Raw genomic sequence first — 27,320 nt, forward strand, 5'->3', positions numbered from 1 at the left:
GTACAAATAATGAAATAAATGGGAATCCTCATGCCATGGGAATGCCTCATGCATCACCCAGAACCCCCACTGTGTGGAGGGACACTGGGCTGGCAGAGCTGCTGCTTCTCCTGGGCCGTTAAGCTGCTTGAAGCTGGAGCCACTGCAGTGGTCTATGGTTTATTTTCTCTCCCAGCCCCTACTTTTAGGCAGGAATGTCTGGACCTCTCAGAAGAGACAGAGAAAAATGCAGAGATGAGTAAAAAATTTTAATCTTTACATCTCTCTAATTTAGCTCAAGGACTGGTTCTTAGTAAAAACAAAAATTTATGACTGAATGAATGATCGTATATACTATTAGGAAACCTAAAACCCTAAATGTGTTGAGTCTTACATAAAGAAGTATTTACCATACCCTGCTAATTATCAAGGACACTCTGAAATGCTTTACATCTATCGACTCATTTATGCTTATTTAAGACTCAAAGCAATTACCTTTGTAGGAAAGGCATTATTATTTCTGTTTTGTGGATGAGAAAACTAAGGGTGTATGTAACTCGTTCAAGGCCACAGAAGCAACAAGTGGCAGAGTTAGCATTCAAATTAAATCTGCATGCTCCAAGCCCTTCTTATGTCACTAGCCATAGGATCATGTTATGATGATAATAAAATCAGGGAAAGGATAATGTGAACTTGAGGGTGAGCTTTAAGTTGATGACAAAGAGAAATCCCTACAGCTTCCATTCTATTTTGCTCTTGCCTTATCTATCACATAGTTTACTGGATATCACCTACGAAGAAGAAAAAAATGAATCCCCCAAATGCTTGAACTCTAAATAGATTTTTATCTATTAAAATCTAAACAGATTTCTCTCCCATGAATACGTGCAAAAACCGTTAGTGGAGAGAAAACTGGTCCATGTGTTTTTAGGCGGCCATATGCTTCGTGGTTAAGAGAGCAGGCTTTGTGATCTAGAAGATTGGAATTCAAAGTGTACCTCTGCTGCTTCCCAGCCCTGTGAACTTGGATGGGTTATTTCATTTCTCTGAGCCCCATTGTCCTGAGGGGGTAAATGGATATGATAGTATCTACCTCCCAAGATTAGTGTGCAGATTCAAGTTTGAAAAATATTTGTAACATAGTAATATGTACTGTGGACCAAGGTAAATGTTCGATATGAACTATTATTATTTTGCTATTTTCAAGATGCATATTGATACCCATAGCAGGCACAAGAAGGTCCTAGGAAATATTAATTAAAAATCAAGATTCTAAGGAACCTGCATACTGTCCTCCATAGTGGTTGTATCAATTTACATTCCCACCAACAGTGCAGGAGGGTTCCCTTGGAGGTTCCCTAAAAAACTAAAAATAGAACTACCGTATGACCCAGCAATCCCACTACTGGGCATATACCCTGAGAAAACCATAATTCAAAAAAAGACATGTACCACAATGTTCATTGCAGCACTATTTACAATAGCTAGGACATGGGACCAACCTAAATGTCTATTGACAGGTGAATGGATAAAAAAGATGTGGCACATATATACAATGGAATATTACTCAGCCATAAAAAGAAATGAAATTGAGTTATTTGTAGTGAGGTGGTTGGGCCTAGAGTCTGTCATACAGAGTGAAGTAAGTCAGAAAGAGAAAGACAAATACCGTATGCTAACGCATATATATGGAATCTAAAAAAAAAAGGTACTGATGAATCTAGTGGTAGGGCAGGAATAAAGATGTAGACATAGAGCATGGACTTGAGGACACAGGGTCGGGGCAGGGAAGCTGGGGCAAAGTGAGAGTGGCACCGACATATATACACTATCAAATGTAAAATAGCTAGCTAGTGGGAAGCAGCTGCATAGCACAGGGAGATCAGCTCCGTGCTTTGTGATGACCTAGAGAGGTGGGAGAGGGAGGGTGGGAGGGAGGCTCAAGAGGGAGGGGATATGGGATATATGTGTGCATATGGCTGATTCACTTTGTTGTACAACAGAAACTAACAGTATTGTGAAGCTATTATACTCCAGTAAAGATCTATTTAAAAAATCCATGAGGTTATAATGATGCTAATAATAAAACTTTGATGGTCAAAAAAAATCAAGATTCAAAATTGCATTCATAGAACTATTGAAACTATGCAAACATTGAGAATAAAAATAGAAAAAGACTGCAGGGAAATATGTCAAAAGTAAAGAGGTTGCCTTTAGAAGGGGGGGTGTTTCCTTTTATTCTTCCATATTTTTTAAATTTTTTGTGATCAGAATGTAATATTTTAGTAATGAGAAATTTTAATTTTGTATAATTTTTAAAACTGTATGCTAATGTTACCTTAATCCTTAAAGGAAAAGTTTTCACCAGCAAAATGTCATTTTGACTAAGTGTAAGCAAATTTGCCTGGCAAATAGTTCACTGAGCGTTGGAGGCTCCTGAAGGCACCTCTAAAGTAGGTAGGGGGGCGACTGGAGCTGGGTCCCCAGGAGAGCACTTCCCAAGAGTTCTGGAAGGCTGGAAAATGCAAGTTCATCTTCATGTTCAATCCCCTGTGACTGAACTAAGAAACCCCTGGGCTCTGAAGGAGGCTGGGTGGGTGCCACATCCTTGCTCTGATACGGTTGAGTCTGGAAGAAGCAGAGCTGCCTGAGCAGGAACAGCCCTGCTTTATCAGCACCGATGGCTCAAGCGACCATTAATTAGGCTGAGATTAGCTTAAATACAGTGGTTTGTTAATTGCGAGTTTGACACAGAACTCCACGTGTTGCAGCAGGCAGCCTGGAAGCCAAGCCAGAGCAGTGGGAAGATTTCCAGGCACATTGCAAGTGTGTCAGCTAGAAAGTAATGTACAGCAAGGGTGTGGAGGATGATGGTGTCCTAGTGTAGCTTGACTTGAATCCTGAAAGACTCTTTTAAAGAGTCTGGGTTGGTTGTTCAAGACTTGCTGGAAGTGGTGATGCCTGACAAGAATTCTGAATGTTGAGAAAGAAAGAGCCAAGTGGGTAGCTTAGAAGACTTTTGAGATCATAAAGATCAGTCAGAGACTTGGATGCAAAAAAGTCATTTGAGAGATAACAGGTAGCTCAGAAGATCCGGTATGGGTATAGTGGGGGCAGTGTTGGCAGTGGTGAGAAAGGTATAAGAAAGTAAAGAGGAGGCAAGATATGCACAGATGGAAGATTAAGAAGGGTGAGAGAATAGTGCAGTAAGTCCTCCAGCGACAGTCAGAAGAGGAAGAAGTCTCTGCTAGAAGGGAAGGGGGGAGGGCAGGAGTCCATCCAGGAGTTGAAAATATTCACTCATCTATCCATCCATCCATCCATCCATCATCCATCCATCATCCATCCATCATCCATCCATCCATCCATCCATCCATCCATCCATCCATTATTTTGTTCATTTTTTTCACAAATAGAAATTAAGAATCTATTTTGTTCCTAGACCTGTCCCATCACAGTTAAGTAGGGAAGGGGGAGACAGATTCAAAATGGATTATTACAACACATTGTTATCAGAGCTGTAATAAAAGTTCACACAAGATGATACAGAAGCAAGGAAGATGAAACAGCTGCAGGAATTAGGAAAGACTTCACAGGGGATGGGACATTTAAATAGGGTTTGAAAGGATGAGCTGGAGGTTAGCAGAGACAAAAGGAAGGATATCTCAAACAAAGAGGGAAGCAAGGCAACTTATGTTTGGAGGATGCGGCGCAATCACAAGTAGATTGAGGATGGACGCAGCAACAAAAGAAAGTAGAGGGAGGTAGGGTTGAGATGGGAAGAGTTTGGATTCCTGAGCTAGGAATTGGAAAATAATTCTCTAGACCAGTGGTCTCCACACTCTTTTGACCATGTATTAAATTAGTTCATAATTTTGAGTTATACCCCCATTACTTATTCATTCATTCAATCAAACATTACTCAGCATCTGTTGTATACCACACTGCTTCCTATAACCATAGACCAGGTTAACTTGCCTACATATTATGCATAGAGGATCCTTTATCTTTTTGCCACTTTTTTGTATTTTATGTAGTCAAAATGTGTATGAGCACACACATGTAAAATACATAAATATATAAATTATATCTATATAAAATTTTAAGAACCTCTTCTGTATTATAAACACCAGTTGTTTGTATGTTTTCTTCTATTTAATAGAGTTTAGAAACTACCTTCTAATTTCATTTCCTGCCCAATCGATAACCTCTGCTTATTTTTAATCCCTTTCTCCTAGGTATTTCTTTCGTGTTTTATTTGGTCGTTTCTACTCAAGTCCCTGATACAATGAATTTTGTGTATATGTGCAGTGAACTTGTGACCTGATAAAATGCCCATTGCTCCCCCCAGCAGTAGATACTTTTTAGAAATTAAGACAATGTAACAGTTATTGAATCCTTATTTAAGCCAGGCATTATCCTGAGTGTTTTGCATGTACCTACTCAATTCATCTTCACAGCAACCTCCATGAAGATTACATTGTTATCGTGTCGCAGGTGGGCAGACTGAGACACAGGAAGACTGAGTTGCTGTCCGAGGTTGCTTACTACACAATGGGAACTGGCAGAACTAGGTTCTGAGTTTCTTTAGTTTGGTTCCAGAGCCCATACCCTTGATCAGTGCATCTATATCATGCACCAGGTGATCACGAGTAGCGAGCATCAAGAGTTTACTGTGTGCCAGGGACTGTGTCAAGTGCATAAAATACATTAACTCAAAGAGCTCTCATAACTCCCCCACGGTAGAGGCACTGTTATTATCACCCATTTCACAATTGAGGAAACTAAGGCTTTAAGACCTTAACAAGCTTGCTGCAAGCCAGAGGGCAGGTGAGCAGTGAGGTTGGACTTAGAGATCAGGTAACTTTTGCCAAAGTCCATGTATATAGCCCCCTGGCTCTACCACATCTAACACCTGGGGAGGCATTTACTTTTAACTGTGTTTCTTGTAGAATGTGCTGTCATTGATGCTTGGGGTCTGATTATAGGTAAACCACTGACTACCATTAGTAGTCTCATTACCATCAGTTAAAGAGAGAAACAACTTGTCTCCAGCAAGCATTGAACATTACCAGATGCCAGCCTCCAAGCTAGTATTTTATTAAACGTTATGTTACTAAATCTCCCTGACAAATATCTGAGAGATGTTATCATCCAATTTTCACGTGGTGAATCGCCTACATCAGTGGGTTGGTTGAAAGACATTAAATGACTTCCCAGGGTCACTTAGCTGATAAGAGGAACAGCCCTGATTGAGACCTAGGTTTCCCTCATTCCAAAGCCCATTATCCCTTGGAGCTTCTGGGGTTAGTCCCTGGGTTGCCCTTCCTCCTATGCTTGAGAAGAGAACAGAGGGCTACCCTTGTCACACGTTACTCTGCCCCTCTGCTGCCCAGGCTCTCAGAGAAGGCCCCCATCAGTCATGTCCATAGTCCAGGTGACAGCTTCCCTCTTCTCTGCTTGTCAGCTGCAATCTCCCCAGGAAGAAGGGTTTGCTATCAGACGGAGGATTTACACCTTCAGCTTCATCAACCTGGCTCCAAGATGCAGTGCCCTAGCCCAGCCTCGTCCCCATTCATCTTCCTCAGGGTGAACAAAGCTTGTCAATTCACAATGCTTATGATTAAGCTTCAGGGATCCTCACATCACTGCCAGACACACACGCAGATGCGTATGCGTGTGCACACACACGCGCACACCCCTGCTCATATACTCATATCTATTAACTACAGCTATGTAAAACACATAAAATGTGTAAAACACATTTACATCTATGTAAAACACAGGGTTTTCACACCACACTGTAATGGTCAAAGTTCTGTATTCTACATTCAGACTACCTGAGCTCAAATACTGTCCCTGACATTTATGAGCTATGTGATCTTGGGTCAACTCTCTGTGCCTCAATTTTCTTACCAGTAAAATAGATATTTATTAGTACCAATCTCATAGGGTTGTTCTGAGAATTAAATGACCACATTTAAAGAACATAAAAAACTGCTTGTGACATAATCTCAATAAATTTTTTAACATCTTTTTTGGGGTATAACTGCTTTACAATGGTGTGTTAGTTTCTGCTTTATAACAAAGTGAACAGTTATACATATACATATGTTCCCATATCTCTTCCCTCTTGCGTCTCCCTCCCTCCCACCCTCCCTATCCCACCCCTCCAGGTGCTCACAAAGCACTGAGCCGATATCCCTGTGCCATGCGGCTGCTTCCCACTAGCTGTCTACCTTACGTTTGGTAGTGTATATACGTCCATGCCTCTCTCTCGCCCTGTCACAGCTCACCCCTCCCCCTCCCCATATCCTCACATACTTCTTATTATCATCATCATCATTTTCACATCATTCATTGCTTCTCAGTAGCTCTGTTTCTCAGGAGTATTCTTCTTCAACTAGAAGCCAGGACATTGTCCTGGAAGGTGACCTCATCACAAGGAGGCTGTATTTCCAACGATCCTGCATCAACTGGCTTCTGGGTGTAGCCAGTGGGAGGCATGGGTGGAAGATTGGAGAACAGAAAGAAGGGAGAGGCTAAGAGTATCCATCAGCTATTTCTATGACATAGCAAAACTCAGTGGCATGCTATAGCAAGCATTTTTTTCAGGCTCCTTCGTCAGTGGATCTCTTGGGGAAGCTCTGCTTTGAGCTGTAGTGGCTGAAGGAACTATGCTGCATGATTCAATTCTGCAAGTTATCTGAGGCATCCCTACTCCACACTCTACTGCAAGTGTCCCTTATTCTTCAGGGACTAGTTAGCTACTCAGGGCATGTTCTTGGTGTGGCAATGGCAAAAGTGCATGTGAGCAAGTTAACTGTGCAAGCATACTTTAAGCTTCTGCCTATGTCGTTTCTGCTAATATCTCTTGGCCAAAGCAAGTTACAAGGCCAAGCTCAACATCAATGGAGTAGGAAAGTTTACTTTTCTATGGTGGTGGGACAAGGAGTAAATATTTTTGAATATTAAATGATCTATCACACCAGAGTATTTCTTCCTTCACACTCTGCCTTGTCTCTACTTGGAACTCTATCGCCTTAATGACTCCTTGGACAAGCATGTTTTGGTTCCAGTTTCTACAGATGAACTAGGTGGCATTGGATTGAAATTGGAGATATCGGTATGAACTTAATGATTCTAAAATATATACAGATAGCTATATAGATAAATAAACTAGATATGTATGTATGCATGCTTATATTTCCCAGCTCTGGCCACTGAGAGAACTCAAGCAATGTCACTAACCTCAAACTAATCATGAGAAAAACATCAGACAAACCCAAACTGAGAGACAATCTACAAAATAACTGATCAGCATCCATCAAAAATATCAAAGTCATGAAAAACAAGGAAAGAATGAGGAACTGTCACCAATTCAAATCTACTGAAATATGACTAATAACTAATATATGGAATGTGGGATTCTAGATTTGACTCTGGAACAGGAAAAGGACATTAAGGAAAAGCTGGTCAGACTTGAATAGTCTTTAATGTTAATTTCTTGATTTTGATAATTGACCTATGGTTAAATTGTTTACATTAGAAATGTAAACACTCTATGCTATTTTTGTAACTTTTCCATAAATCTAAAATGATCTACAATATTAAAAATTTTTAAAAAGAAAATAAAGGATACTTAATTTGGTTGCTTCCTTCACAGTGTCAGGCATACAGTAGAAATTTAATATACGCTAGTAGAATTGTTTTGCCACCATATATGCTTGATCTGTCAGTTTCCCCCACTTGAGTTGCTATTCTCTCATCCCCACATTTCTTGATTCATTTTATGGCTTTGTATGTGGCCATGAAGTATTGATGTTGATGTGAACTGCTGGTCAGTGCCATGAACATTCTGGAGAAGGAAGAACTAGAGAAGAAACAAAGGTAGATATGGGAATTGAGAGGCCAGTACAGTGAACAGCGCAGGTGCTGTTGAGGGCTTGGAGAGCAGAGGCCAGCTCCACATCTTACAGACATCTGTACTGCTCTGCACGCCCCAGATAGGGGGCAGCAGACAACTGAGAAAGATGCTTAGGAGGTTCTTTGGAGTTGGGCAGTTGATAGGCTCCCGGGAGCTGTCCATGGTCCTAAGATAGATGTCCAGGACCTAACCTGGCCAAGGCATTGTGCATTGCTGTAGGTGATCTTAGATTGTGCCATGTGTTGACTGTAACTGAATATGACCTTCAGAGTACCAAGCACTGTGGGGATTGTGTGTGTGTGTGTGTGTGTGTGTGTGTGTGTGTGTTTTCCTATTTGTAAAGCCAGGCTCCAAAGAACTTCATCATTGTGGAAGCTAGAGCTGGCTCACTCCAGAAGCTTGGACCTGGAGTGAATTGAACCTCGTGTAGTCAACACTTTCTCTATAACACATTTCACAACGTGTAATTCCAAGTGCTATACCTAGAACATAGTTTCCCTGGACTTGTAAAAATGCAATTTCCAAGCTTTGCTTATTCAGTCAGAATCTGAGGCAAAGGATGGGGGGAAGAGAGAGTCGAGGGCTGGATAAAAATATTCATTTAAAGAATGCTTCCTTGGTGATTCATATTCACCCTGAAGTATAAAAAGAATTTTATATCCAATGCAAAGTGAGAAGATAGAAATATTTGAGGGTGGGGGAAATCACTAGAACTACTATTCATCTTTATATCTCTTTCTTTAAAGTTTTCCATTTTCCAATGTGCATTAAATTTTGCATAATATTTTACTACATGAATATACATTAGTTTTTTAGTACATGAATATAATTTATAAATAACTATACATGTATTTATTCATATGTGTATTATTTCATTCAACGATTATTTATTGAGTACTCACTGTGCCCCAGGCACTGTTTTAGGCTCTTCAGATATAGTATGGAGTAAGACAAAGTCTCCGTAAGTCCTTATGGAGCTTATATTTTCCTCATGGAAGGTGAGGGAGAGACAGGGAGTTATATTGGTGATGCATGCTCAACATTTTTTTAAACATATGGAGTAATCAAATTTACAAAATTTAGAAACCATTTATTTAGGCTTTCTATGTATCACAGTCAAGTTCATCCCACTCTATACAAACCCAGCACATGTCTTTGCAGTCAGACTGGACGTGCTTTTTTTCCTTTTAGATGGGGCTGTCCCCCAGAACCTTACTGGTCAAAAGAGGGGGGGCACATTTTAACATTCTGGTCCCTGCTCCATCTTGCTATTAGTTTTCAGGAACTCTCCTGTGGCTCCATTTTACTTTCTTAGAAAAACAGACAGTGTGGAGTCCCTGCTGTTCTGCTGCTATGACAAGAAATGAGTGTGTTTTTCCAGTACCACTTCCTTCTTCTATGGAAGGAGCTGAAAAACCTCAAAGTGATTTCCTCCCCCAACATGCATAATTTTTTTTCATCAAAAATGCTGTTTTGTCCTCATCTGGTGCTCTCTTCCCTAGAAGAAGAATTTATTATTAGATCGGCAACTCCCGCAAACACTGAATAAAAGAATAAAGGAGAACAGTTTGTGCTGTATCGTCTTACTGGAGGCCTCTCAGCATAACATGTGAGCTCCAGCGTGTCACCATATTTTATAGTAACACTGATGTTTTCACCGGGCGCTTTTGAGTCAGGCAAACAGAACTCATATTTCAGCTCAAACTCAATTTGCAGAGCACTGATGATAACATCACATCTTTCAAAGCTGCCTCCCCTCTTGGGATCCCTTACATTCAGTTCAAACTCTCCTGTTCCCTATACAGAAGTACGTTCTGTAATTAGTGTAAGCAAGTCCTAAAGCCCATTGGAATTGTTGAGTATTGTAGGCTCAGCAGGCACAGTGATGTCACATCCAAGTCCTGACAAAGCAGATTGGTCATGTATTGTCACCTCTTTACCACTTGGGCAGCAAAGACATTCCCAAGTCAGGGAAGTACAGATTGTCCAACAATTTGGCTTGGAAATAGTATATCCTGTTACTAAGAGATTATGTTGAGACAGTGAAATAGTATATCCTGTTACTAAGAGATTATGTTGAGACAGTGAAACTGTAGATCTAGGGTAAGAAGCAAAGAAGAGAGATTATTTTTGTACTAAAAGACAGATCACTAGACAGAGATCAACCATTCATTCATGAAACCATTGTTTATTGAGCATCTACTCTATACCAGGCACAGGCTTAAAGCAATAAGCAACAAAGATTCAGACCCATATCTCATCAAGCTTATAGCCTGTAGGAAACACACACAATTAAATCATCGAGTATAGGAGAAAATGTGATAAGTGCTATGGTAGAAAAAACACGGCGCTATTGGGGAAATAGCTGAAGGCATCACACCTCATTCACGGGTCTTAGAAAAGGCTTCCTGAAGATATTTACACCAAGACGCTAGGATGAGTAGCAGGATTAGGGTTCTAATAGGTACCTTGACTCCATTTTTTATTTCAATTATATCAGCATTTTAAAATGCTGCTATGTTCCAAGTTCTATACCAGACATCCAGTACCCACCTGGCAACTGACTTTAGAAACATACAATGGAGTGTGGGGATGGATGCACAGAGAGATGGAATGAGCAAGGTGATGTGGAGAGGACCACAGAGAGGTGAAGAGCTACTCCTCCTGGAAGAGGTTTCCTTGAGAAGATTGTGTATTGAGAGAAAAGCAGGAATTTTCCCAGTGAAGAAGGTTTAAAAAATTGATTTTAGGCCTAGTGTGTGCAGAGGTACAGAGCACCTCTGCAAAGTGAGAAATCCAGGAATGTCCAGAGGATAGTGAGAAGTGCTGTATGAGTGGAAGGGACACGGGTGTATACGATGGAGATGAGTATGGAGTGGTAGGTGGGGCCCAGATGAAACATGCCAAATGAAGTATAAGAATACAGAGAAGTATTCTTTCAGGAAAAGTGGAATTTACAAGGGATTTGATGCGAAAGAGTGCCACCATCAGATTTGCCATTCAGAAATACCATTAGAGCTAGTTTTCTAGAAGAGCAAGAGACAAGCAAAGCAGTCTACAGTCTGTTATATTGGTTCAGGTGATGGGTGATGGAGGCCAGGATTAAGGCACTGGTATTCTTGAGAGATAGAAAGGAAATGTTTAAGAGTTATCTGTGGGTATACTTCTAGGTTTCGGTGTCTGATTAAATGTGGGATAAGGGGAAAAAAAGAGGGCAAGAATGATTGACATTTTATGCTTACGGGAGCAAGCGTTCTCCAATCTAACTGGAACACCTGGTAAGCTTTGAAAAAGTAAGCAAGCCTGGCCCCCACACCAAAACAATGAAAATCTCTGGGGTGCAGTCCAGGCAATTTTATTTTATTTTTTCTAATTGAAGTATAATGACTTACAAAATCGTATTTTTTCGGGTGTGCTACATAGTGATTCAATATATACACATTACAAGACCATCATCATGATAAGTCTAGTTACCATCTGTCACCATACATTGTTATTAAAATAATATTGACTATATTCCCTATGTTATATATTGCATCCCTATAACTTATTTATTTTATAACTGGAAGTTTGTACCTCTTAATCTCCCTCCCCTATTTAGTGTTTTTTTTTCTTTGAGAAAAAACTCAGAAGTGGAATAGCTGGATCCTGTGGTTCTTCTTCTTTTAATTTTTTGAGAAACCTACATACTGTTTTCTATAATGGCTGCACCAATTTATCTTGCCACCAACAGTGCATGAGGGTTCCCTTTTCTCCACATCCTCACCAACACTTGTTCTTTGTTATCTTTTTGATGTTTGCCATTCTGACAGATATGAGGTGATACCTCATAGTGGTTTTGATTTGTATTTCCCTGATGGTTAGGGATGCTGAGCATCTTTTTATGTGTCTGTTGATCATCTGTATGTCTTCATTGGAAAAATACCTATTCAGGTCCTCTGCCCATTTTAAAATCTGGTTGTTTGTTTTCTTGATGTTGAGTTGTATGAGTTCTTTACATATTTTGGATATTAACCCCTTATCATGTATACCACTTGCAAATGTCTTCTTCCATTAAGTAGGCTGCCTTTTCATTTTGTTGATAGTTTCCTTCACTGTGTGAAAGATTTTTAGCTGGATGTAGTCTCATTCATTTATTTTTGCATTTGTTGCCCTCGCCTGAGGAGACAGATCCAAAACTTATTGCTAAGACCTATGTCAAAAGGAATACTGCTTATGTTTTCTTCTAGGAGTTTTATGGTTTCAGGTCTTACATTTAACTCTATAGTCCATTTTGATTTTACTTTTGTGTATAGCATGAGAAAGTAGTCATTTTGATTTTTTTGCATGTAGCTTTCCAGTTTTCCCAACACCATTTACTGAAGAGGTTATCTTTTCCCCATTGTATATTTTTGCCTCCTTCATCATAGATTAACTGCCCATATAAATGTGGGTTTATTTGGGGGCTCTCTGTTGTGTTCCATTGATCTACATGTCTGTTTTTGTGCCTGTACCATGCTATTTTGATTATTGTAACTCTGTAGTATAGTTTGAGATCAGGGAGAATTATAACTCCAGCTTTGTTCTTCTTTCTCAAGAATACTTTAGCTATTCAGGGTCTTTTGTGATTCCATACAAATTTTGGAATTATTTGCTCTAGTTCTTTGAAAAATGCCATTGGTATTTTAATAAGGATTGCATTGAATCTGTAGATTGCCTTAGGTAGTATGGTCTTTTTAACAATATCAATTATTTCAATCCATGAGTACAGTATACCTTTCCATTTGTTTGTGTCATCTTTAATTTATTTATATCTTACAGTTTTTGGAGTACAAGTCTTTTACCTCTTTGGTTAGATTTACTCCTAGGTATTTTATTCTTTTTGGTGCAGTGGTATTGCACCAATGGTATAAATGGCATTCCTTTCTTAATTTCTCTTTCTAAAAGATTACTGTTAGTGTATAGAGCACATCAGATTTCTGTATATTAATTTTGTATCTTGCAACTTTACTGAATTCATTTATTCCAATAGTTTTTGGTAGTGTCTTTAGGATTTTATATATATATATATATATATATAGTATCATGTCATCTGTAAACTGTGACAGTTTTACTTCTTCCTTTCCAATTTGGATTCTTTCTCTTTTCTTGTCTGAGTGCTGTGGCTAGGAATTCCAATACTATGTTGAATAATAATCGTGAGAGTGGCCATCTTGTCTTGTTCCTAGTTTTAGAGCAAATGTTTTCACTTACTCCCCATTAAGTATAATGTTGGCTGTAGGTTTGTCATATATGGCTTTTATTATGTTGGTCTGTATGGCCTATACCCACTTTTGTGAATTTTAATATAAATAGATGTTGGGTTTTGTCGAAAGTTTTTTCTTCATCTTTTGAGATAATGGTATGATTTTTTTCTTCATTTTGTTAATGTGGTGTATCACATTGATTGATCTGTGATTGTTGAACCATCCTTGCATCCCTGGGATAAATCCCACTTGACCAAGATATATGATCCTTTTACATTTAAAGTAATTATTGATAGGTATGTACTTTTTGCCATTTTGTTTTCTGGATGTTTTGTAATTCTTTTTTCCCTTACTTCTTTTTCTTTCTTCCCTTGTGATTTGATGACTATCTTTAGCATTATGTTTGGCTTATTCTCTCTCCCTCCCTCCCCTACCCCATGTATCTATTATAGATTTTTGGTTTGTGGTTACCATGGGGCTGATGGTTTTTTAAGTTTGAACACATTCTAACAACCCTGCATTTTTACTCCCCCCACCATGTTTAATGTTTCTGACATCATATTTTACATCTTTTTGTTTTATCTTTTAACTACTTGTGAATATAGATTATTTGTCTTTTAACCTTCCTACTAGCTTTATACATAGTTGGTCTACTACCTTTACTGCATGTTTGCCTTTACTAGTGAGATTTTTCCTTTCATAATTCTCACATTTCTGGTTGTGGCCTTTGCTTTTCTCATTAGAGAAGTCCCTTTAACATTTCTTATAAAATTGGTTTAGTTGTGATGTGTGTCTTTTTGCTTTTGCTTGTCTGTAAAATTTTTTCTCTCTCCTTCATGTCTGAATGATAGCCTTGTTGGGTGGAGTATTTGTGGTTGTAGGTTTTTTCCTTTTATCAGTTTGAATATATCATGTTGTTACCTTCTGGCCTACATAGTTTCTGCTGAAAAGTCAGCTGAAGTTATGGGAGTTCTCTGTTTCTTTTTGTAACTAGTTACTTTTTTCTTGCTGTTTTTAAAATTCTTTCTTTACCTTTAATTTTTGTCATTTTAATTCAGTGTGTCTTGGTGTGGACCCCTTTGGGTTCATCTTGTTTGGAACTCTCTGTGCTTCCTGGACCTAGATGTCTATTTCTTTTCTCAGGTTAGGGAAGTTTTCAGCTATTGTTTCTTCAAATAAGTTCTCTACCTCTTTCCCTCTCTCTTCTCTTGGGACCCCTATAATGTGAATGTTCATGTGCTTGATGTTGTCCCAGGGATCTCTTAAACTATCCTCAATTTTAAAAATTCTTTTTCCTTTTTTGTGTTCAGCTTGGTGATTTTCACTTCTCTGTCTTCCAGCTTTCCAATCATTCTTCTGTATCTTCTAACCTACTGTTGATTTCTTCTAGTGTATTTTTATTTCAGTTATTCTATTCTTCAGCTCTGTTTGGTTCTTCTTTCTGTTTTCTAAGTTTCTGTTGAACTTACTGTGTTCATCCATTCTTCTTTGGAGTTTGTTGAGCATCTTAATGATCATTACCTTGAACTCTTTATTGGGTAGATTGCTTATCTCCACTTCACGTAGTTCTTCTAGGGTTTTGTCTTGTTCCTTTGGACCATATTCCTCTGTCTCCTCATTTTGCCTAATTCTCTGTGTTTATTTCTACATATTAGTTAGATCTGTTATGTTTCCCAATCTTGGAGAAGGGGCCTTATATAGGATACATCTTATGGGGTGCAGCAGCACACTTCCCTCAGGTCATCAGAGCTATGTCCTCTAAGAGTGCTCCCTATGTGGGCCCTTCCCTTGTTGTGGGGTTGATAACTGGGTGCACTGGTATGTAGGGGGTGGCCTCTGGCCTAGTTGGCTGCCAAGCCCTGCTTTGTGAGGTGGCTGTTGTCATGCTTGTGGGTGGGGTCAGGTCCTGGGGTGGCTGGTTGTGCAGCCCAGGGAGTCCTGGGACTGGTGCTGGCCCACTGGTGGATGGGTAACTCCCTGGGGCTAATAAGCTAAAGGGAGGACTCCAGAGTGTTGTTTGATGGCACCAGTATCCTCATGGTAGAATGAGCTCCAAAAATTGGCTGCTTGCATAGCACAGGGAGATCAGCTAGGTGGTTTGTGACCATCTAGAGGGGTCGGATAGGGAGGGTGGGAGGGAGGGAGATGCAAGAGGAAAGAGATATGGGAACATATGTATATGTATAACTGATTCACTTTGTTATAAAGCAGAAACTAACACACCATTGTAAAGCAATTATACTCCAATAAAGAAGTTAAAAAAAAAAAATTGGCTGTTGCCATTGTCTATGTTCTCAGCCTCTCCAGGAGGCTTTCTGAGATAATCAAGTGGGTCTGACCTGGACTCCTTAAAATTATTGCCTCTGTCCTGGGACTCAGAATGCGTGATATTTTGTGCTCATCCTTTAAGAGTGGAGTCTCTGTTTCCTGTAGCCCTCTGGCTCTCTCATACACAAGTCCTGCTGGCCTTCAAAGTCAGACATTCTGGGGGCTTGCCTTCCCAGTGGAGAACCCCCAAGCTTGGGAGCCTGATGTGAGGTTCAGACCCCTTCCTGCATGGGGAGAACCTCTGCAGTTGTGATTATCCTTCTGTTTGTCAGTCACCTACCCAGGAGTATGGACCTTGATTATACCACATCTCCACCTTTCCTACTTAACTCATTGTGGTTCTTTCTTTGTATTTTTAGTTGTGAAAAATTGTCCTGGTAGTCTTCAGGCCATTTTTGTACACAGCTGCTCTGTAAATAGTTGTAATTTTCATGTGCCTTTGGGAGGAGGTGAGCTCAGGGTCTTCCTACTCTGCGGTCTTGGCCACAATGCCCCAGCCCAGGCATCTTTAGTTTTAAAACTCCCCAGGTGATGTTTAATGTGTTCCAGAATTGAGAAACAATGGTCTAGATCAGAGGTCTGTAAACTAAGGCCACAAGCCAAATATGGCTCACCACCTGATTGATTTTTCTTCTTTTTTTTAAAGTGAAATGTTTATTGAGATAATTGTAGATTCACATGCAGTTGTAAAAAATAATACAGAGATCCCTTACACAGTTTACCATTTTCATCAATGGTAACATTTTTCAAAACTATAGTATAATGTCACAATCAGGAAACTGACATCAGTACAGTCCACTGATCTTATTTATAATTTCGCAGTTCTACTTGCACTCATTTTTGTATGTTTATTAGGTGCTATACAATTTTATCACTGGTATAAGTTTATGTAGCCACCACCACAGTTGCCAAGATAATGAACATCTTCAACAGGACAAAGGTCCCTTATGTTTTGCTCTTTTATGATCACATCCACCTGCCTCTCACCCCACAGTGACATGGAATGTTGTGAGAGTAGGATTCCTTGCCGTGTTCTTGATTTTAGGAGAAAAACATTCAGTCTTTCACCATTAAATATGATGTTAGCTGTAGAACTTTTGTAGGTACTCTTTATTGAGTGGATATGATTTCTCTCATATCCTAATTTGTGAAGGGTTTTTATCATGAATGGCTGTTGGATTTTGTCAAATGTGTTTTCTGCATTAATTGACACGTTAATGTGATTTTTCTTCTTTAGTTTATTGACATGGCAAGTTACATTAATTTTCAAACCAGCCCTGTATCCCTGAAATGAATGTCCTTTCTTCATGGAGTGTAAAATTCCTCTTATACACTGTTGAATTCAGTTTACTAATATTATGTTGAGGATTTTGTGTTTGTGTTCATGAGAGATATTGGTCTGTAGTTTTCTTTTTTGTGTGTGACGTTTTTGTATGATTTTAGTATCAGGGTGATACTGGCCTCATAAAACGAGTTGGGAAATATTTCCTTCTCTTCTGTTTTTTGGAAGATGTTGGTATTAATTGGTAAAATTGGTAGTAATTCATATTTAAATGTTTGGTTGAATTCTATGATGAAACTATTTGGTCTTGCATATTAATATACCTGTTTCTACTTTTAAAAACATGTTTGCATGGTGTATCTTTTCTGTTCTTTTACTTTCAACCTACTTGTGCTACTGAATTTAAAGTGAGTTTCTTGTAAACGGCATATAGCTGGGTGTTATTTTTTTTAATCCACACTCCCAATCTGCATTTCTTGATTGGCGTATTTAGATTATTTACATTTAAGGTGATCATTGATATCTTAGGGCTTAAGTCTGATGTTTTTATTATTTGTTTTCTATTTGTTCCCTCTGTTTCTCTTTTCTTGTCTTCTCAAGGGTTACTTGACAAGTTTGGGGATTCCATCTTGACTTATTTATAGTGTTTCTGAGTGTATCTCTTTGTGTAGCTTTCAGAGTGGTTGCTCTGAGTATCGCAATATACATACATGACTTAGCTAACTAGCATCACCATTTTGCACATTCAAGAGGAATGTGGACGGTTTACTGAGATTTAGAACCCTTTTCCTTTCTCATTTTTAAGTATCTTTGTCTTGAGTGTTGGATGGTGTAGTAATTTTTGTTTCAATTATAAAATATGATTTATAAAACTCATGAATAAAAAAATCTATTTTATGTATATCCCTATTTCTGATCTTTTCTTCCTTCCTGATATTCCAATATTCTTTCATTTTTTCTTTCTTTTTTTCCTGTTTGAAGACTGCCTTTAAAAGTAAGTTTGCTAGAGAATAATACTTTTAGTTTCCTTTCCTTTTAGAATGTTTTTATTTCCCTTTAATTCTTGAGGACAGTTTCACTGGATATATAATTAGCTCCTTCCTCCTGACTTGCATGGTTTCACATGAGAAATTCTCTTTTATTTGAATTCCGTTATAGGTGATGTGTCATTTCTCTCTGGTCACTTTCAAGACTTTCTTCCTTGACTTCCTTTCAAACTTATGATTATGCTGTATTTTGGTGCAGATTACTTTGGGTTTATCCTGCTTGGGGTTAGCTCAGCCTCTTGGATTCATAGGTTTCTGTCTTTGACCAAATTTATTAAGTTTTCAGTCATTATTTCTTCAAATATTGTTTTAGCCCCATGCTCTTTTTCTTTCCTCCTACAACTCTGATGTAAGATCTGTTCCTTTTTTTTTTTTTTTTTTTTAATCTAGTTCATTTCGTCTCTACTGTGCAGATTGGGTGAATTCTATTGTTCTGTCCATAAGTTAATTGATTCTATCCTCTGTCATTTCCACTCTTTTATTGAGCCCATCCTGTGAGGTTTTTTTTTTTTTAATGTTTGTTACTGCATTTTTCAGTTCTATAATTTCCATTTGGTTTTTTAAAATAACTTCTATTTCTTTAATGAAAGTTTAACTTGTAATTGATTATTGCAGAATTTTTGTGACAGCTGCTTTAAAAAACTTATCCTTGTCAGATAAGCCCAATATTGTATTCAGATCAGTATCAGCATGAACTGCCTTTTGTCTTTCAAGCTGTGATTTTCTTCGTTCTTGGTGTGACAGATGATTTTATTATTGTATCCATTACATTGATTATGTTGAGAGACACCTGCTTCTGTTTAAACCTTTTATTTTAGCAGGCAGTCATTTCATCTTGGTTTTGTGTATGGGCCTTAGCCTACTTTTGTAGACTCTGGTTCCAAAAGTAGTTTAATTTTCAGTGAATTTTCAATGTTATTTTTGGTCTGCTTGGTTTATCTGGTGCTACTGGGGTTCCCATTTTGTCCCTGCTGGTGCTGCCTGATGGAGTGGAATAGACTTCCTTGGTAGGGGTTGGGGGGCAGGGAGCTGCTGGAGTCTCTTTGTTGAGGAGGACTTTGGTGAGGGGCTCCTACCGGGGCCCCCGATTTGCCTTGGTGTCTCTGGAAAGGGGAGTAGAAAAGCAGCCCATGCGTACAAAAAGGCTGTCTGGATGGGGAGCTTGCTGTGGCTGAGTCTTCCCTGCTAGTTCTTCCTGCTGGTCTTATTATCTCTCAGCAGAAGAGTCTCTGGTCCAGAAAGAAAAGGGAGTACTTCACCATGGTGTTAGTCTTACCTGATGTTTTCAGAGGGACCTGATTAATAACCAAATACATTTTAAAGTTCTTTCACATTGGTTATTCCATTTGATTCTCACAATAGCCATATGAAGTGGAACACTGATAGATTAGTAGCTTCCATATTGTCTAAATGAGAAAAATGAGAACCTGAGAGTCCTAATGATGAGTCCCTGGAATTATACAGCATGTAGGTGCCAAGCCAGGACCATATCTCTGAACTTACGACCTTTGGTTCAGTATATTTCACTGACTTTCATGAAAAAGCATAGACTTTGCTGCCTGGTGTCCTTAGAGAGATTATAATATATATGCAGATGTAGGGCAAGACCCCTACAAAAGAGGAAAAGTTCATAAAAATACTGTGTGTGTGATATTAGCTCTATAGTAATACCCTAATCTTACTGTAATAGAAGAAATTCACACAATTAAGCACTTTTTATTTTCTGTGCCACACACTACACTTTACATACATTTATTCTCTACAATTTTCAACTTTTACAAATGTGGGAAATGAGTTACTGAGTTACTCCCCCAAGTCAACAAACAACTAATGCTTTTAGATTCATTATGTTTTACAGAGTGTTTCCCAATTATTATGTCATTTTTTGACCACCTCTAATAATCATGCAAGGTGGGTATTAGCTCCCCATTTTATAGAAGAGAAGTGGGAAGTTTAGTGAAATTAACTATTTTACTTGAAGTTGCCCGGTGAGCAGCATAGCTAGAATTTGAACCCAGGTCAGTCTGACATTTGTTTTACAATAAATATTAGCTTGCATAGGACATTAGACGTGGAATGGCACCAAGATATTTCTCGTATGAGTTCTTTTCATTCCGTTGATGGGGAAACTGAGACTTGGGGGGAAGAAGAAAACCATGTCTGAGGCTGGAACGTCTGTATCTACAACTTTATTTCTCTCCCCTTCTATGAGCTTTTAGACTGGTTTACAATTTCATTAGCACTTTCTGTGGAGTAAAAAAAGTGAAAAAGAAAGACATTGTTCTTATGAAATAAAAGAGAGATTAAAAGCCTTCCATTTGCTTCTTACCTCCTGCTTTTCTGCTAAAGGGTATTTGAAGAGAGAGAGTTCATTTGTTCAAGGCAAAGAGGGAGGCCTTTTCATACTTTTCCAGCTGGCTGAGATCACCTGGTTTCCAATTTAGGAGATGTGAGTAATTGTTTATCTAGAGACTACCAACCCATGCTCCTAACTAATCCCCAGACGCAGGGGACCAGGGAATGTGATGTTACATTTATTTATAGATGAGATTATATGCAGGCAGGGAGCACTTGTTTCCTCTGATACGCACAGGAAGTTTTTCCATCTGCTTCCACGTGTAGGGGGCTTGGGGAGAAAGAAAGGGTCCTTTTCTGACTTTGCAGGAAAATCAAGAAGGCTGGAAATAGTTTACTAATGGTTCTGGTTAGTAATAGGTGTGTGTACACACTTGTGAATATGTCCGTACCACATGTGTGCATGCACTTGTGTGAGGGGGGATTTGAAAGTGCACATGCATTGAATATTTGTGATTGTGCGGGAGATGGAGGCTTCGGGGTGTGTAGAAAGGTGTGTATGTGTGTATCTGGAATGACTGTGTCATGTGTGGTGATTTTGTGTATGTGTTTGCTCATTTGTGGAATGTAAGCTGCATGGATATACTTGCTAATTTAACACGTACAGCGAACATGAATAATATAGTGTTCCTGCAGAAGGTGTGGTCATGCTTATATCAATCTATGTGTAGGGATTTTCCTCCTAATTTTAAATGATTAGTTCTTTAAGAAGAGAGGAAAAGAGGAAAATTCCACTCTCTTGACCTCTCTTCTTCTATGGAACTTGGGTCTAGAGTGACATTAACCTCATATCTGTGCCAGATAGATCTGTGTAATGGATTTGAATCTGTTCTGAAGAAGGGTTTGTGCAGTATTCCTGAGCCAGCAACTTGAGATAGGACTCTTTATCCAAAAGGGGAACAGAGCCAGAAGTCAAATCAGAGCCCACGGACTAGTTTCACTTTGTGTTGGATGACCTTGGACAGAGCTAGAGCAATGAGGCAGGAGGAGGCTTATCCCCTATATCTGTCCAAGGAGAAGGAGGGGATTTATCAGACATTCTCTTTCTTTGGCTCCCTTGTCAAAGATCAATAGGCCATAAATGTATAGGTTGATTTCTGGATGCTCAATTCTATTCCATTGTTCTGTATGCCTCCCATATTATTTTGAGCATACTAGTTCTGCATAGATGGAAACTTCCAGAGACACGACCAGAGAACCTTGTGGGTGCTGAAAGGGATTTCAGAGCCCCAGTCCATCCTCGCCTGACATGTGGAATCCCACCACAGCTTCCTAGACAAAAGTTCCCCCAGCCTCGGGCCAAATACTTCCTCTGATGATGCTGTATAACCCCATTCTTATACAGCACATGTGTTTCTAGGAAGTTCCCCCTCCTCTGGAGACCACTTCTGTCTCGATATAACTTCTACCTCTCTCTGTCCTTTGGGCTCATGAAGAGTGAATGACCGTCTTTCTCTTGAAGGTAGTAAGGCATAATGAAAAGAATGCCAACTTGGTCCTGAGTTCAAATCCCACCTTGTTACTGACCAGTTATGAAATCCTAGGCAAGGAATTTTCCTAAGTGACAGTTTCCTCACATGGGAAATAAAAAGTGGGAGCAATGCTCCATGCCTCACAACGGTTGTTGGACAGATGCAACGAGACAATGACTTTAAAGTACATGTTTCCTAGATCATCCCGAATCTCCTTTCCTTCAGTCCAAGAAGCCACATTTTCCTCAATGGTTCTGCACTTCAAGTTATTTACAGACCCTCCAGACTTTGTTTTCCATGTTCTAGATGTGCTTCAGTTTGTTGACACTGCTTTGAATGTGCGGTGCTCAGGTCTGAACAGAGGATTACGGCTGTGCGCTGAGTGTCCCAGAGGGACTAGATGCTCACTTCCTTCATAAGGAACAACATAGCTCTATTCATAGCTTTCCATAGGCATATCCTGCTATTGCTATGCTGACTCATGGCGCAATTTGATCATTAAGGAAGCTCACGGTCTCCACCAGTCCTTCGTCAAGTATTTGAGCAGGTCATTTTTGAGCCTGAGGGGATTAGCACATATTTAGTCACAAAAAGTAAGGCTCATTTTCCTTCCCAAAGCCCTGTGCAATCTGCTCCCTGCTCACGTCTCATTTCCTGTCACTCTCCTCCTTCTCACCTCTTCCACTTCAGTCCCTCTGGCCCAAGGCCATTCCCAGCTCAGGAACCTGGTACAAGGTATTGCCATGGACAGGAAAGCTCTTCCCACGCCATAATTTCTCATGACTGCCTCCTTCTTATGATGCAGGGCCTTTCCAAACTCCAAACCGCAAGCCTCTAAAGAGCCCCTTTCCACCTACCTACACTTCATTTCATCCTATTTTACAGCACTTGTCACAGTTGGTAATTATCTTATTGGTCTACTTGTTTATAGTTGGTCTCCCGGACTAGAGTGTAAGCTCAACAGAGCAACCATAGATACCTTGTCTCCCTTGTTGGTCTCTGAATCCCCAGCATCTAGCACAGTGCCTGGCGTATGTAGGCACCCAATAAATATCTTTTGAGCGAAAGAATGCGTGCATTCATGAATGAGTTTATTCCTGTTGTGTATAATCTAATTGAATTTAATCACTTTGATGTAAGCTCTAAATTAGATTTTTTGAATCGTGCTTGCTCTCTTGGTACCCTGTCATCTGCACATTTTCTCAGTGTGCTAAATCTTCCCCCAAATGATAAAATTATTGATGAGGGTGGATCCCAGGATGAGCACGCAACAAGCCACGAAAGACCCCCCCACCCCAATTTTGGAATATGCTCCAGGGCATAAGGAGGACTGCTGTAGGATGGGGAGATGACCCAATGCAAATTCAACCCCATTAAAGGAAGAAGACGCCACTGTACCTGTCTGACATTACATTTCATTTGAGGGGCTTCTGTGAATTCAAAAACTGACCGAGTACATTGACAGCAGCAGCAACAATAATAATAATCAAAATTATCTTCCAATCTGTAAAGTAGGAAAATAAAGTAGTCCTGTTATATTCAACACTAAAATATTGGTGAATTCACTTGGCTCAACCTATTACTCATGCCTGCCTCCTAGGATTGTTGTAAAGATTAAATGAGAGTATGCACAGGAAGTCCTACCATCGTCTCTGGCTCCCATTGCACCCTCAGCAGTGTTTGTGACTATTGTTGCTTTTACTTTTGCTGTTATTATTATCACTGAATGCCTGCCATGGCATCTGCGGTGTGCTTTACAGAGATCCTCTCAATTATTTGTGAAGACAGAACATCTCCTTCCTGCCCCTACTGTTCCCTTCCATGTATGGGGACAGAAATTAGTGTGACATCTGTGGACTCTCACCTTCCAGCTCCACTTTTTGCCTCTGTGGAAGTTGCGTTTTTTTCCTTTGGTGAATCGGGAAGGAGGAGCTGCTCAGGAGTAGCTCAGTCCTGTTGCTTCCTCTTCTTACTGAAAGGAGACGCCCATCCAGTGCATCTGTGTTTTCTGCTTCCCTGAGCTGGAGTCCTCCCCAGGCTGAGCAGCCCGACCAGACTTTGTGCTGCTTCTGAACTAAACCAGGGAAGCTGCTGCTGCCACGATCACACACACACCGGCAGGGACATTGGCAGGGAGGTGGCATTCCGAGCTATGGACTCATGGCGTAGGACACAGTCCCAGATGAGTATGAGAAAGACAGAGACAGAGACGGCTCCAGGAAGAAGAGTAGAAGGGCTTGTTTCTTCTTTCTTTGAGGAAATGTTGTTGCCAAAGTGTTTGCTTCTAGGGGTTTTACAGATGAGGTCCGGGGGGAAAAATAGCATTCAAAGTGTACTGTTTTTTTAAAAAATGTAACAGCTTTATTGAGATACTATGCACATACCATACAATTCACCCATTTAAGTATAAAATTCAATAGTTTTTAGTATATCCGCAGAGTTGTACAACCATCACCATAATCAATTTTAGAATTTTTTCATCATCCCCAGAAGAAACCCTCGACTTATTAGCAGTCACTTCCCATTTTCCCCCAAACCCCCAGCCTTAAGCAACCACTAATCTACTTTCTTTTGGTCTCCATAGATTTGCTTAATCTGGACATTTCACTTTAATGAACTGATATAATATCGTCTATTGTGAATGGCCTTCTCAAAGTAGATTGTTTTAATGTATACTCCACCCTGGCTGAGATGCTACCTGATTTGTGGTCTGCTTTTCAGTTACTTTTTATTCATTTGTTCAGTAAATATTTATTGAAAACGTGTTATGTGCCAGCGTTTTGCAACGCTCTCAGGAAATGATGATGAGAAGAGGGAAAAAAGGAAAAAAAGAAAATACCCAATGCTCCTTGGAACTTACACTCTCTTCCCCCCGCCTAATATGCTCTTTTATCCTCCTTACTCCTTTTCTCCCTCTCACCCACCTCTGTGCCCAAATTATTTGGTACCGTTTTACTGCTTCCCCACCTTCAGTTCCTGAAGCCTCTCTACCTAGCAGCTACAAGCTTCACTGCACACAAAATTTGCCCAAGAATGCATGTGTATTACTGTCAGATGCTGCAGTGTGTGCTAATGGCATAATTACTGATGTGTTTTAGTCACACACAGACTCCCGGACTTCACTGACAAAGAAATAGTAAACAGTTCTTTAGTGCAATTGTATGTGTTCTATTTCCTGATTTTATATTTTAAAAAGAGATATAATTTTTTAATGTGGATGATTTTTATTTTTATCATATTGGCTTAAATGCAGATATGTTTGCTCTCCCTTAGTACATGATCCCTCCAACCAAGCTGGCTTTCCCAGGGTTTCAGCGAGGGAAAGGGAACTCTGGGCACCCAAGCCTGGAATAGTGTGCCCAGTGGTCACGATTCAACCCATGTTGCCACACGTGTTGAATAATTTTGTGGGGAAAATGTTTCCAGAATTCCTGATGCAGGGTAACATTTATAGGTGAGCTCTTTTCCTTTAAATTTCTGATTAGAGAAATTTCATTTATTTGGAACCATGGAATGGGAGCAGGGAGGTTTATAGCTCAGGGAAGAAATTTTTATCATTCCTTTAGTTTCTCGCTTCTGACTTGCGGAACTCCACTTCCTCAAAATAGCAAGGACTATGCCATGTGTTTAAACTTTTCACATCACTACCAGCTTATCTCATTGAATCCTTAACATCTTCCATTGAAGCAGATATTAATATAATCTTTATTTTGCAGATGTGGGGACTGTCGTTCAGAGACTGACTTGCCCCAGGTTACCCAGTTTGAAAGTGGCAGAAAGGACTTTTCACAAATGCAAGGTTTTCTGTTGCCACCATGAGCTCTTTCCAGGGCTTGCTCCTCAATCTTCCCCCATCCACCTACTTCCTTTGGCAGTTCCTCGTATATTTGCCCCAGGCAGAAACTCCTGAATAAGGAGTTTCTCTCAGCTGCAGCTTCTACCCTGCCTGTCAGGAACAAATGCTTGGCTTTCTCAGATACTGTGAGAATTCCCACCCACCCCTTCTACTGATGGAGTTGAAGAGCCATTTTGCTAGCTTAACTAGATGCTATCATCATAACACACAATTGCTAATTCACCCCCAGAGTCTCCTAACAGCCAGTTTAGTGGAACGCAGGGGCTGCCTTCCTTTTATCTTTTTAATTTTTATAAAGCAAAATGCATAAGCGAAAAGAGAGAACCAAACTTCCATGTGCTTTAGATATGCCTCTCTTCTTTGGCTTGTTCTTGTCCCTGGCAATCCCAGGCCAAAGCAGAGTCTCAGTGTCTTCCTAGAGATAGCCAAAGAAAAGAAACACACGATGAAAAATCAAAGAGGCAGTGTTCGAACTCGGTGCCATGAAGCTAAGACCACAGCATGTTTGTCCTCCGGACTCTACCGTCATGCTCCCCAGACACATGATGACACTTGAACTTAACTTTGTGGCCCTCAGATCCCACTAGGCTACACTCCCTGGTCATTCCAGGACACTGTTCATGATCTTAGTCCCTCTGTTTCCTTTATCCTCCCTAAATGCCAGCCCCTCACTTCTATTTCCTCTTACTTTCCCACTTCTCTCCTCCTATGGTAGGCTGTTTGCAAAAATGGCCACAATTCCTCACTGCTCCCTGCACTTTCCAGCTTTTCCCATTGAAAGGTAGGATCCATTTCTCCCTCTCCTTGAATCTGAGCTGTCCTGTGACTTTCTTTGATGAATAAAATATGGCAAAAGTGACCTTGTGCCCCCAGAGTGATGTATCCAAAAGTAATAACAGTGGTTGCCCCTGGTGGAATGAGGTGGGGTAAATTAGGTTGATGGTGATTGGGTGAGTCTGAGACTTCTCACTGTTTACAGTTTTGTCTTTTGGATTTTTGAAGTAAGTAAATGTATGAAAAAATAAGTATTTAAAAGTCAATGAGTCAAAAAAAAAAAAAAGAGTGACCTTGTGCCAATTCTGAGCCTCAGACTGAAGGCACGTCTCACATTTCTGTTCATTCTCTTGGAAACACGCTGAGCTGCTGTGTTAACAACCCCAGTCTATCCAGCTGGAAGATGGAGGGATACACAGCCCCATCACCTCTGCCACCCTAACTGAGCCAGTCAACACCCCAAAGCAAACACACTCATCGACTGGCAGCTGGCTATAGATTCAGGAATGTACCCAGTCAAGCCCAGAAAAATCATCCAACTAAGCCAAGACCAATTGTCAACCTACAGAATTGTGAGCTAACTAAAGGGTGTTATCTTAAGCTACTATATATGTGTATATATATATATATATATATATATATATATATATTTTTTTTTTTTTTTTTTTTTTTTTTTTTTTTTTTGCGGTACGCGGGCCCCTCACTGTTGGGGCCTCTCCCGTTGCAGAGCACGGGCTCCGGATGTGCAGGGTCAGCGGCCATGGCTCATGGGCCCAGCCGCTCTGTGGCACGTGGGATCTTCCCGGACCGGGGCACGAACCCGTGTTCCCTGCATCGGCAGGCGGACTCTCAACCACTGCGCCGCCAGGGAAGCCCCGTACTATATATTTTTTAATGCAGCTAAATTGATACACCTCCCTTTTCATACTTTTCCAAATTGTCCTCTAGAACCATTTTTCATTAATGCAAATTGGCATGGCTTTCTAGCTCCAGTGATGCCCCAGCCACCTCGACTGTGGCAGCCAGAGGAACCTCTCCTCCTCTTATTCTTTCCCCAGCCACAGGGTCCAGAGGGA

The sequence above is a fragment of the Monodon monoceros genome, unplaced genomic scaffold (assembly GCF_005190385.1).
Source record: "Monodon monoceros isolate NGI ecotype Baffin Bay Population unplaced genomic scaffold, NGI_Narwhal_1 Super_Scaffold_6, whole genome shotgun sequence".
Taxonomy (NCBI): domain Eukaryota; kingdom Metazoa; phylum Chordata; class Mammalia; order Artiodactyla; family Monodontidae; genus Monodon; species Monodon monoceros.